The sequence below is a fragment of the Galleria mellonella genome, unplaced genomic scaffold (assembly GCF_026898425.1).
Source record: "Galleria mellonella isolate WM207_F2 unplaced genomic scaffold, CSIRO_AGI_GalMel_v1 utg213, whole genome shotgun sequence".
Taxonomy (NCBI): domain Eukaryota; kingdom Metazoa; phylum Arthropoda; class Insecta; order Lepidoptera; family Pyralidae; genus Galleria; species Galleria mellonella.
In genome coordinates, this window is record NW_026442039.1 from 5,968,431 (window position 1) to 5,979,319 (window position 10,889).

The window sequence follows — 10,889 nt, forward strand, 5'->3', positions numbered from 1 at the left end:
ATAAGACCAAATTACATAAACATACATATATAATATAAATAATAGCACGTAAATATAAATATACTAAATAGATCAAGGTAAATAACACGTAGTAATCATCAAGGCAAAATAGAGAGGTAATGAGATTTTTACCTATCTCTCTCTCTCTTCTCGGAGAGAGAGAGATAGGTAAAAAGGAGTCTTCTTAAAGGAAATTACTATAGAAACTACTCAAATAAAATAAAATCAAATCAAATCGTATTTATTCGCTTGCTACATGGTACAATAAGAAGTTACATATAAAGCGTGAATTTACAGGGCACAGAGGAATAACACCTGAGTCCTCAGGAATGGCAACGCATTGGGGGTATTATGGGCGAAACAGTATACTCTGTTATGTTCATGGTACTGCTCATGTCTATAGGCGACGGTTACCACTTTCCATCAGGTGGGCCGTCAGCTTGTTTGCCATTCTAAGTTGTATAAAAAAAGGTACATAACATGCAGCAACCCGCAGAGGTATGCGTCCTAATTTGTTCCAGAGCTCATTCTCAGTTTTCAGAGTATGGGCTCCAAGAACTTAATGTCTTGGTTTATATTTAATCAATGATTCTTGAAACATGACTGGCCTAGGACTATTTTAATATTGTTTTTTATACCACTGAGGTGGCAAACAAGCATTCGGCCCACCTGATGGTAAGCTGTTACTGTAGCCTATGAACGCCTGCAATACCAGAGGTATTACGCGCGCGTTGCCGACCCTGAAGAAACCTCTTTACCCCCCTTTTGAAGAACTCTTGAGAAAACATCGGCAGGGAGCTCATTCCGTAATCTGAGTGTTCGTGGGAGAAATATTCAGTATGAATGAATTAAAAAGAGTAACTGTTGAGTTTCATGCGGGTTCTTCTCAGCAGATAACAGTATTTAAAACTCAGCGGTCAACTCAAGAGCTCGTGAACAAATCTGAATAAAGATTGTTTCTATTCAGTTCTAAAAAATATAAACCATTTAAGACATTTCAACAATGTATATATTATTAAAAGTAATTCTTTTTTTAAAAAAAAAATTTGTAATAATAAAAAGTTGCCAGTTCGATTCCCGCCCTCGTCTTCGCTGCAACTTTCCAACTTTTTCAAAGTTTCGTGCTATTAACGTTCCCGCCTCGTCGCGTCGTGACGAATGGAAACTCGTTTATCACGAGACGAGTTTGTAAATTCATCCATTAATATCTTAATGGCTTGTACTGAGTGCTTTCTTATGTCTTAAATGGGAATCAAGATATATTTTTCTTCTAGACTTGAAATTGAATATGGGCAACAAGCCATACCCGAAGAGCGGATTAGTTTTGATGTTATAGAAATAAAATTCTGTCCATTTTGTTTGAAAAAACAAATAGTCATATAATTATTATGCCCATTGTTTTCTCATTGCGATTATTTCTTGTAATTGTTTATATTTATAATAATTTTACTATTGTAATCTTTTGCAGGAAATAATAAAGAGTCTCTATCTATTTATATGTATATTTATACCATAAGGTATCATAAAAGCACAATAAAATAGGCCGTAAGCATATGGCTTATTTTATTGTGTTTTTATGATATATGCATTATTTTTTCTTTTTTATTTCAATTTAATATATCAATAAATTAAATCAATGAATAAAAATTTTGCGTTTCGGAATAATGTACCCAAAATTTTCAATCATACTACATAATTTAATAAAGCGTTCACGAATAGAAAAATTCCAAAAGGTTTATAATTTGTCTGAGTTTTTATATATTACGCCATTACATTATCAATTCTAAACCGATTTTCATGATTATTTTTTGTACAATTACAATTATTTATTGTGGAACATAGGTTAGTAAACATATTATAATTGATAGGGTTTACTCTTGTACTAGTTTCACGTTAATTTTGTGACTATTTAAGTTACTGTTTTTGTTTGGGAAACAAAAAAAGCAGTTAGTCGTAGAAAAAAAACGTATACACACAGTGTGTACGTTAGAAGTAAAAATTTCTTATTTCCATAAACTTGTAAATGTAATTTTTTGGATTATTACGAAATATTTTTAGGAACGTATTAATATTGTAATAAAATTTTCATTTCGGGAAAATACCACACAACCACATGGCCATGTGGCCCCGACATAGGATGGGAGATCCATGGGATATCCCAAAAGATCTTTGTATGACTCTTTTGTATGTAGGGTCACGTGAATTCAGTGCTTTTTCATCATTTAAAAATGATGCCCAACGTGGCTAAAAAAGTTTTTACTTCTAAATTGTTTATTGCTAAGCAAAACCTTTTTAATCTTATCGCTGACTAAGTACAGATTAATAAATAATACACTGTACTAGTACTTACTGTTTGTAAAATATACTGGTTCTTGTATGTACCTATATATTATTTATTAATTATATTATATTGTGTGTGATTAGAGAGAAGTGTGGACTGAAAGACGATGTAGTGACAAAAATCGAAAAAGGAATGTTACGTTGGTTTGGTCATTTGGAGAGGACGGATGAAAGAAGAATTAGGAAAGAGATTTATCGAGCAAGAATGAATGGAGATGTCGGTAGGGGCCGCCCTAGACGGACGTATGTCGACCAAATAGGCGACGTGCTGAAGAAGGGCCAAATTAAAAGTGCCCGTAACCGGCGAGCGTGTATGAAAAGATTGATGAACGTGGAAGAAGCGAAAGAGGTTTGTTTGAATCGAAGCATTTGGCGTTCCATTGTTTCTGCCTACCCTAATGGGAGACAGGCGTGACAGATATATATGTATGTATGTATATTATATTAATTGTAAATGAAATTACTGTCTGTTGACTTGATGTATTGTATATATATTTTTGTTCTATTTTAATTATTTATAAATTTTCTTTTTCATAAAAAACTATAATGGTCATTATATGTAAAAAAGGTTAATTTTGAACATTTACTGTTATGATTTCAACATAAAATTGTTATAACTTTATGAAATTTATACATACATTCGAAAGTTTATGTTGTTTTGTTTAAAAGTTTTTTTTTTTTTAATTTGTACTTTTGGATCAGCCTAAACATCTGTGTCTGAACTAGGTTATAAAACCCGTATCTCAGACAACAGCGCTCAACCGCCATTACTTATTAGTTTGTTTTACTTAGTGTTATATTTATTTTTATTATTATATTATATTTATTGGTCGTGTAGTCCTGGCATAGATTGGAATATATGTAACTTCGTTTCCCATGAAGGTTGCAAAGGACCAGAGGGCGTGGGAAGGGCAGCAGCGTCCCTCTTAAAACATCTACAAAGCCTAACTGCGGTTAGCAACCTGCCTGCCAAGCATGGCAACTACTGGCAAAACTCTCAAGTGTGAGGCTTATGTTCAGCAGTGGACAGTTAATGGCTGAAATAAAAAAAAAAGATGCACCACACACCCAAATCACTCGAAGGGGGGGGGGGGAGAAGGGATTGTTAGTAATTGGGTTTAACAATCCCACTGCTAACAATATACTCTATCGAGTCGACCTCCACACGGTTCCCCCTGGAAACCATCGTGATTGATTTATTGTTGAATCCATCATTAAGGGATAACTGACTTGCATTCATCGTCACCTGTCATTCCTCACTGGTCTCCCACCAGCGTATACCGATAGTGCAGGCAGAGTTACCATTTCATTATCATCCATTAAAAAAAAACTCGAAGCTTACTAACAGGTTATTATCGGGGGGAAAGGGATTGTTAGTAATGGAGACTGATAATCCCATTGTTAGCAATATACCTAACTAGGTCGACCTCCTCGCGGTTTCCCCTGGAAACTTTTTTTTCATACAACTTAGAATGGCAAACAAGCTGATGGCCCACCTGATAGAAAGTGGTAACCGTCGCCTATAGACATGAGCAGTACCATGGACATAACAGAGTATCCTGTTACGCCCATGATACCCCCCATGAGTTGCCATTCCTGAGGACTCAGATGTTATTCCTCTGTACCCTGTAAATTTACGCCATATCCCACCCTTCAAACCGAAACAGCCATGTAAACACAACTGCTTCACGGTAGAAACACGAATGGGACAGAGGTACCCAAGCAATCGACTTTTGTACAAAGTCTCCCTTTGGTAAAACTATCATGGTTAATTCTTGATAAGTTCATCATGATGGTCTAATTGGCCTGTTTTCATTTTCACCTATCACCCTTCACTGGTGCTCCGCCAGCGTATCCCGTCAGCGCAGGCAGGGTTACCATACCATTTTCACCCATCAAAAAAACAGGCCATTATAAAAAAAATATTATAATGTACTGACGACAGTAATCCGAGAGAGATTACGCAATAAAATTTTAATACACGAACCGTAATTTAGGTATTTTGTATACCCACAATCGTCGTTTTAATTTAAATTCGTAGGCTCCGATATAATGGCTGTAACGAGAGGCGCGTACAATTTGATAATGGCTCCCTGTTAAGTATTCCGAGACACCGAGATGGAATAGTAGAGATGCTTTTTGAATATAAATGGAACACACATACATATACCAGAGAGAGACTTTGTACAAAAGTCGTTTGCTTAGACACCTCTGTCCCATTCGTGTTTTAACCGTGAAGCAGCTTTTTTTTTTTTGATGGGTGAAAATGGTATGGTAACCCCGCCTGCGCTAACAGGATACGCTGGCGGAGCACCAGTGAAGGGTGATAGATGAGAATGAAAACAGGCCAGTTAGACCATCATGATGAATTCATCAGGAATTAACTATGATAGTTTCCAGGGAGAACTGCGAGGAGGTCGACCTAGTTGGGTATATTGCTAGCAATGGGATTTTCAGTCTCCATTACTAACAATCCCCCCACCGTTTTCCCCCCCACCGTGAAGCAGTTATGTTTGCATGGCTGTATTTCGGTTTTAAGGGTGGGATATGGCAGTGAATTTATAGGGTACAGAGGAATGACACATGAGTCCTCAAGAATGGCAACGCGTGGGGGGTATCATGGGCGAAACAGTATACTCTGTTATGTCCTTGTTACTGCTCACGTCTATAGGCGACGGTTACCACTTTCCATCAGGTGGGCCGTCAGCTTGTTTGCCATTCTAATTTGCATAAAAAACATAATTCACTAAACTGGCATATCTTTATGTTAGTAGTACTTCTAAATTGGTACTTCTATTATTAAATTATTATGTTGGAAACCAACGGCGACACTCCATTTGATGGTAAACGACTACCATAGCCTATTTCTTGAAAAAAGAGGTTTCAAGAAAGAGGCTATGGTGACAAGATTTTGGATCACTGCACTGTAAAGTTAATCTTTAAACCCGAACATAAAGAACCGACAACCGATGGGGATAAAAAGTTCTTGAGTGGCGACCTCGTACGGGCAAACGCAGTGCAGGACGACCCCTCACTAGATGGAATGACGACCTTAAATGTTCAGGATCGTTCCTAATCGCAGTCTACGGGGGAGACCTATGTCCAGCAGTGGACAGTTAACGGCCTATATGGTATGGTATGATAGTAGATATATAACATAGTAGATTATTCTAACTCAAAATATAAAATGGTTGAGTAAATAAAGCCTCTCATGTCAGAAGTTTTCGTACCGTCAGTGTGTAGCTTAAAACGTTGTAAATCCACTATGCTATTACGACTTCATTCCAAATATTCTGGAACACTCCCTCTGCGGCATGCATTTAGTGCTCAGTAAAACCGTTATAAAATTAAATTCCGAATTTAATTTCGTAATTCGAATGCTAAGGAGATCCGTTCCGATGTGCCAGACATAAATTGTGCCGCATTTATTGTTACTAAAATGTCTTAATAGACTTTAAAAAGATTACGGTGGTTTATTAAATTTATAATTTTAATAATACATGTATATAGATTACATATTAATTCACATATTGTGAATTAATATTTTATTAGGGGGTTTTGGCAGTAGGGCTAGCGACCGTAATAGGCATTGTTGATGTTTTAGAGCAGCCTTTCCCAAAGTGGGTGATAACGCTCCCTTGTGGACGCTGCGGGCCTAAAGGGGGGCGGTAAGAGACCCAGACAAAAAACGGTGGCGTTGTGTAGAGACATGGGGGGTGATTTGTTGATCTTGAAGTAATAGTGGTTTTTGAGTAGGTGAAAAAATGGGGGCGCTAAAAAATAATTTATTTTCAAAGTGGGCAGTAGACAAAATAAGTTTGGGAACCCCCGTTTAAGAAAGACGCTGGGTAAAAATATTTTTATTCGCGAAATTGTGGAGACGTAATTCTTGGAGGAATTTTTAAAGAAAAGTGAAATGTGTTTGCGGAAATTTGAGTAATTTTTTTTTTAATTATGCGTAATAGTTTTGTACTTGTAAACTTTATATATATGTATATGGTACATAATTATAGTAAAAGATATGACTGAAGGTACTTAATGGAAAGAGAAAGAGAGGGAAAAGTAGAAACAACAAACAAATTACTTTTTCATTTTGTGGCATATGGCAAAACGTGGTAAAACCGATACAACTATATGACAGGATAAAAATCCTAAAAATCATACCGATTCAAAAAAAAAAATTGACATTTGAATAAATATCTAAATTCGCATCTGGCAACCTTGCTACATACATCTTAGGACAAAATGCAAAAAAGAAAGATTGTACACGGGAGGTTCTTTTTAGTCTCCAGATGCTTTTGGCTTCAATCGTGCGTAATTTTAGTAAAGCTAAAATCAATTCCTGTAGAGAATCGAAAAAAAAAATACAATTCCAATTTGTTGCGTCAACCGTTTGAATTTGGAAGCGAGAGGCGTCGAGCTGTGCGACGCGCTGAAGCGTCCGCATTGCACGACGCAAACGGAACGCACCCGGTATGCGAGGGTTGGGCTCAATGACATTCGAAATTCAAAATTTGGATACGGCTGTTTTTTTTAACGACTTCTGAAAGGAAGAGATTTGCAATTGTATTACTTGTACAGTTTCTTTAATTTTTCTTATGGAGTCTTTAAGTTTATTCCTCTATTGAATACTTTCATTGAATACAGAAATTATTTTTCAATCACCATCATCATCCCGGCCATTATCTGTCCACTGTTGGACCTAGGCCTTCCCTATAAACTCCCATAAGGAACGGTTCTGAACTATCAGCTTTTACTGATTCCCTGCAATGCTGCATTTATTTATTTATTTATTTCAAAACTAAACTATTAAATCGGTTTTGATACAATTTCTATGAAACATGTATAATATCTGTAAGTCCTTTCAGATAAAAAACGATTTTTTCAAATCGGTTTACAACGGATTTATGAGGTAACAAACATAAAAAAATACAAGCGAATTGAGAACCTCCATTTTTGAAGTTGGTTGACAAATAAATAATATGCCGCCTCCAAATGTAAACGTAATCAACGCTCTTGCGGCAGTCACAGTCGGTTTCCGTTGGCGCGCTGTCGCCGACTCGCCGTTCCGTTCCGGCATCGCACGACGCTATGAGAACTGAGACGATATAAGGGAAGATATAGCAAAATGTTGTAGACATGTGACTATGTATTTATTTATTATTTATAATAAGTTTGCTATTGTAATCTTTTGGAGGACACAATAAAGAGTATCTATCTATCTATCTGTCTATGTTCTGACACTGCTTATTATGTAGTTTTTTTTTTAATACATGATCATGCAATGGTAACCCCGCCTACGCTATCGGTATACACTGGCGGGGTACCAGTGATAGATGACTGATGAGGATGAAAACAGGCCAGTTAGCCCATCATGATGAATTCATCAGGAATTAACCATGATAGTTTCCAGGGAGAACCGCGAGGACGTCGACCTGGTTGGGTATATTGCTAGCAATGGGATTCTCAGACTCCATTACTAACAACCCCTTTTCCCCCAAACTTAGTATGTAGTTTGTATTTATACAAATTCATCATTTATATAATTAAATCTATTTATTTATATACTTTTGTACATTCACTTATAGATAATAGGTTATACCAAAAATGTACACAGGTGGACTTATTTATATAAACATTTTTAAAAAAGCAACAGTTGCAACTTAAAATGGCAGATAAGCTGACGGCTCGCCTAATGGAAAGTGGTAACCATAAATAATAGTCAGGTTATTCATATTACGTTGTTAATTGTAAAAAAAAATTATTATTATTACTACTGCTAATTATAAATCAATTAAATTTACTGGGTACAGAGGAATAACATCTGAGTCCTCAGGAATGGCAACGCATGGGGGGTATCATGGGCGAAACAGTATACTCTGTCTTGTCCTTGGTACTGCTCATGTCTATAGGCGACGGTTACCACTTTCCATCAGGTGGGCCGTCAGCTCGTTTGCCATTCTAAGTTGTATAAAAAAAAAATTCAATACTTTTTTTTTTAAATAAATACACAATTTCAGACATAATGTACATTGATTTTTTAATAAACGACTAATAACTATGGTAAAGACATATGTAGTTGCATCCATGCTATTATATATCATCTTAGAATGACAAACAAGCTGACGGCTTCCTGTTGGAAAGTGGTAACCGTCGCCTACACACATGAGCAGTACCATGGATATAACAGAGCTGTTTAGCCCATGATACCCCCCATGCGTTGCTATACCTGAGGCCTTAGGCGTTATTTCTCTGTACCCTGTAAATTCACAGCCATATCCCACCTCTCAAACCGAAACACAGCCGTGCAAACACAACTGCTTTGAGGGGAAAGGGATTGTTAGTAATGTAGACTGAGAATCCCATTGCTAGCAATATACCCAACCAGGTCGACCTCCTCGCGGTTCCCCCTGGAAACTATTATGGTTAATTCCTGATGAATTCATCATGATAGGCTAACTGGCCTGTTTTCATTCTCATCTATCACCCTTCACTGGTGCTCCGCCAGTGTATTCCGTTAGTGCAGGCGGGGTTACCATACCATTTTCACCCATCAAAAAAAAACAGAACTGCTTTACGGTAACAAACACATGCTTAACAATAAGTACGTAATAAGTATATTGACTGTCTATCCAACCTCCCCGCACTCTCGGCTCCACTTCACGGCGTGGGCATTAGGTTACAACACGAAAATTAAATAAATAATGACATTACAGCCATTTGTCTGTTACTAAATATAGATCGGCTTCGTGCACCGGGTACACGATAATGATTTTGTTGTACAATACCTACTTGTGGAGTAAATGGTAAGATTATCAAGTGTCTAGTTATCCGTGTGAAAGCGGTTATTGTATTTTAAGAGTTTTCTTCCAATGTAAGAATATGGGAACGTCGAAAATGCAGTTCCTTCTTTAAGAAAAGCCGATCAAATGCAAGTCGAGAGACTTTGTACAAAAGTCGATTGCTTGGGTACCTCTGACCCATTTGTGTTTCAACCGTAAAGCAGTTGTGTTTGCATGGCTGTGTTTCGGTTTGAAGGGTGGGATATGGCGTGAATTTACTGGGTACAGAGGAATAACATCTGAGTCCTCAGGAATGGCAACGCATGTGGGGTATCATAGGCGAAACAGTATACTCTGTTATGTCCATTGTACTGGTCATGTCTATAGGGGACGGTTACCACTTTCCATCAGGTGGGCCGTCAGCTTGTTTGCCATTCTAAGTTGTATAAAAAAACATCTTCAGTATAGGTTGTCAAGTGAATTTGTTTTTTTTTTAGTAAAATATTCATTAATGTTATAAAAACTATTAAATAACAGCCAATCTTTAAGTTTACGTTTAAACACTGTATGAGTTGTTATTTCTTTACCATTCCATTACTATTAATATAAGATCATAATTAAGATTGTGTCACATACAAAAAGAAAATCTACTTTAGTCACGACAAAATCAATTATTCTGATTTAAAAAAAAAAAAATATTTTTATTTAATAACTAAACCACTGGAGCGATTTTGAAAAAAATTCTGTGGAACCAATCTAAAAGTATATCCTTTTAGATAAAAAAAAAAGATTTTTTCAAATCGGTTTATAACTGACGAGGTTATAAGTATCAAACCTTAAAAAAAATTACAATCGAATTGAAAACTTGTTTCTTTTGAAATAGGTTGAAATTTCTGCATCTCTTCTATTCTCTTCACAGGTTTAACTCATGTTATTCAATATGCCGATGTCAATAATAATATCCGTAAAGCGTATGGAGAAATAAAAAAAAATCATGGAGCAATATTCATGTGCAAATACCATAGACAGGTGATTCCATTAAATAAGAACGCGATAAAGTAACAAAGAAGGACATTTGATTCGAATATCACGACGTGTATAAAATGTTATGCGTTGGCCGTAACACGGCCGAAGTAACTCGATATAACGCTATCTGTTTCCATTGTTACACACGACACGAATATAACGGTTTGTTACAGTCAAAAATTTTAACCAGTCAAAAGTACTTTTGACTGTATGCTTTAGTCAATAATACTTTTGACTAAAATAACAGTTAAAAGTACCTAACCTAACCTAACTGCAGGGGAAGGGGGAAAGGGATTGTTAGTAATGGAGACTGAGAATCCTATTGCTAGCAATATACCCAACCAGGTCGACCTCCTCGCGGTTCTCCCTGGAAACTATCATGGTTAATTCCTGATGAATTCATCATGATGGGCTAACTGGCCTGTTTTCATTCTCATCTATCACCTTTCACTGGTGCTCCACCAGCGTATCCCGTTAGCGCGGGCGGGGTTACCATACCATTTTCAACCATCAAAAAAAAAATTGCAGGGGGAAAGGGATTGTTAGCAATGGAGATTAACAGCCCTATTGTTAGCAATATACCCTATTAGGTCGATTTCCACGTGGTTCCACCTGGAAACCATCGTGAACAATTCTTATTGAATTCGTCACGATGAGCTAACTGACTTGCTTCATCCTCACCTATCGCCGGTGTATACTGATAGCGCGGGTGGGATTACCATTCCATTATCACCCATTACA